Raw genomic sequence first — 2,500 nt, forward strand, 5'->3', positions numbered from 1 at the left:
CGCACTCGTAAAGTGCAATCCACCCCTATAACTTGCGTTTCATGAAGAGTTATTTCCAATATGCGACATTCCCGCTGTCCGTATACATGAGCCGCGACCTGTACCACTTACGAGCGAGAGACGCGATCGCGTTGCTCACTGTACGGCGTCCGATACCGAGCCATCAGCATGTCGGTCCCCATGCGCGTTGCACTCGCACTCGCACTCGCAGTCGCAAAAACGTGGGGCAAATATATTACGCGGAAGAGTTATAACAGACCGAGCCCCACTGCATGGGGGGAGTCTTTGTCACTAATGTACACAGATGGAACATTTTGGACTGGAACCAGATTACCCGTACACACGGCGCTGATTAGTAATCAATGCAGAGCCATCAAATTACAGAATATATATACAACTGTCCGTATACATGCTGAAAGAGTGTGCCCACAATGGGAACCACACGTCAGCCAGACACTCTCATCACGCACCACTCTCTGCTTCTAACGGGCGCACATACAATATGTAAGCACCAGCATGGAACAACATCCAGTGCATCCTCTCCGCCACATTACACAATCCACACTATCACAACCAGACCAGGAGGTCCATGCGGAAAATAGAATATCCCCCCCTTTCGACATCCACCATTGCGCAGATAAGGCACCAATACCCACACATGTCCTATACAACGGTGCACCCAACATCACAATAGTACCTCCTGTCACAGCGCACAAACAATGACATGAGTCAAAGACACAGGTCTGACACAAGCATAGAATTGGAGCGCCGCCTCTAATAAGCCAAAGGTGCATCCTGACGTGACAAATCTGATCATGTCACAAGCATTCACTTACTATAATCACTATCAACGAACCTGCTCCCCCCCCTTACACCTTTCCTTACAACAACGTGTAACCTAACCTAACCTAACCTAACCTATGTTGTGCCTTAACCTAACCTATGTTGTGCCTTAACCTAACCTATGTTGTGCCTTAACCTAACCTATGTTGTGCCTTAACCTAACCTATGTTGTGCCTTAACCTAACCTATGTTGTGCCTTAACCTAACCTATGTTGTGCCTTAACCTAACCTATGTTGTACCTTAACCTAACCCATGTTGTACCTTAACCTAACCCATGTTGTACCTTAACCTAACCCATGTTGTACCTTAACCTAACCCATGTTGTACCTTAACCTAACCCACGTTGTACCTTAACCTAACCCACGTTGTGCCTTAACCTAACCCACGTTGTGCCTTAACCTAACCCACGTTGTGCCTTAACCTAACCCACGTTGTGCCTTAACCTAACCCACGTTGTACCTTAACCTAACCCACGTTGTCCCCTAACCTAACCCACGTTGTCCCCTAACGTAACCCACGTTGTCCCCTAACGTAACCCACGTTGTCCCCTAACGTAACCCACGTTGTCGCCTAAACCTGCTCTGTAATTGTTATACGACTCGTTCAATTAGTGTAGTGTTGCCCACCCGCAACCCTCGCAATATAGTTCGCTACTCGCACTGCCCGCTCCCCTGTGTATCGCTTCATGTTAAACACCTTGCAAGTCTTGCTCACTTTCCACATGCTCCTGCTGTACACTGTAATGTGGATGGCAGCAGGACGTACATGCCGCCCCTCCCCACGTCCCCACCTTGCCCCCTGCCTTCGCAAGCTGGTTGGTGAGAACTTTGCATGTTCAATGCCCTTCGCATGCGACGTACTCAGGCTACGTTGTGGTGCGGCCTGTGTCAACTGTCCGCTAATGTCGTACGCGTAAACCACAATCTGTACTGCACATTCGTCCTTATGTACTGAATGATACATCGTGGCACATGTGTGACCGTACAACGACTGCGCCCAAAAACGGCGGACCATACAGTGCAAATATTGTGCACGCAGCTACGTGTCGTCTCCCTATGAGAGCTGGATTGCAGTGTGGTACGCCATAGAGACGTGTGGGAGGAACGGACGCCGTGGATGGCGATCAGCATGAGCTGTCTGTTGATGTATTCGGACCTAGTCGTCTCTCCTCACACACCGTGATGGCATGGTGCACCGCGTTCCATATCTGCGACATGCTACAGAGGCCGGTTGACAGTCGTTCGAGCAATGGACATCGCATACGTACGGGGGCCACCTTCCACGTATTGTCTAGGCGTGCACATTTTGTTGCGTGTATGTGGGCAGACGTAGTGTGGCGTGACACCTGACACAGGCATGCAATAATCGTTGAAGTTGCAAATGGCGATGGACGCCTGCGTTTTCTGGTGAAGTTACGCAAATGAACAAATGGTAACCTGTTGTGGTGCGGTTGTTCTCGCTAGGGGTGAATCGGTGATGGCGACGATAGGTTGAGGTACTAACCGGTTGTTCCAGCGATACCCACCATGCCGACGAAACTGAACGGCATCTGGGTGTGAAGCGATACGCGGCGGTGGCTGGGTGGGACCGTCCCCGGCCGGTGAGGGGGCGCCTCCCGGCGTGCTGGCCGCGCGGTGCGTGGGCGCACGCGCTACA

This window comes from Schistocerca piceifrons, unplaced genomic scaffold (assembly GCF_021461385.2).
Source record: "Schistocerca piceifrons isolate TAMUIC-IGC-003096 unplaced genomic scaffold, iqSchPice1.1 HiC_scaffold_2041, whole genome shotgun sequence".
NCBI classification, from domain to species: domain Eukaryota; kingdom Metazoa; phylum Arthropoda; class Insecta; order Orthoptera; family Acrididae; genus Schistocerca; species Schistocerca piceifrons.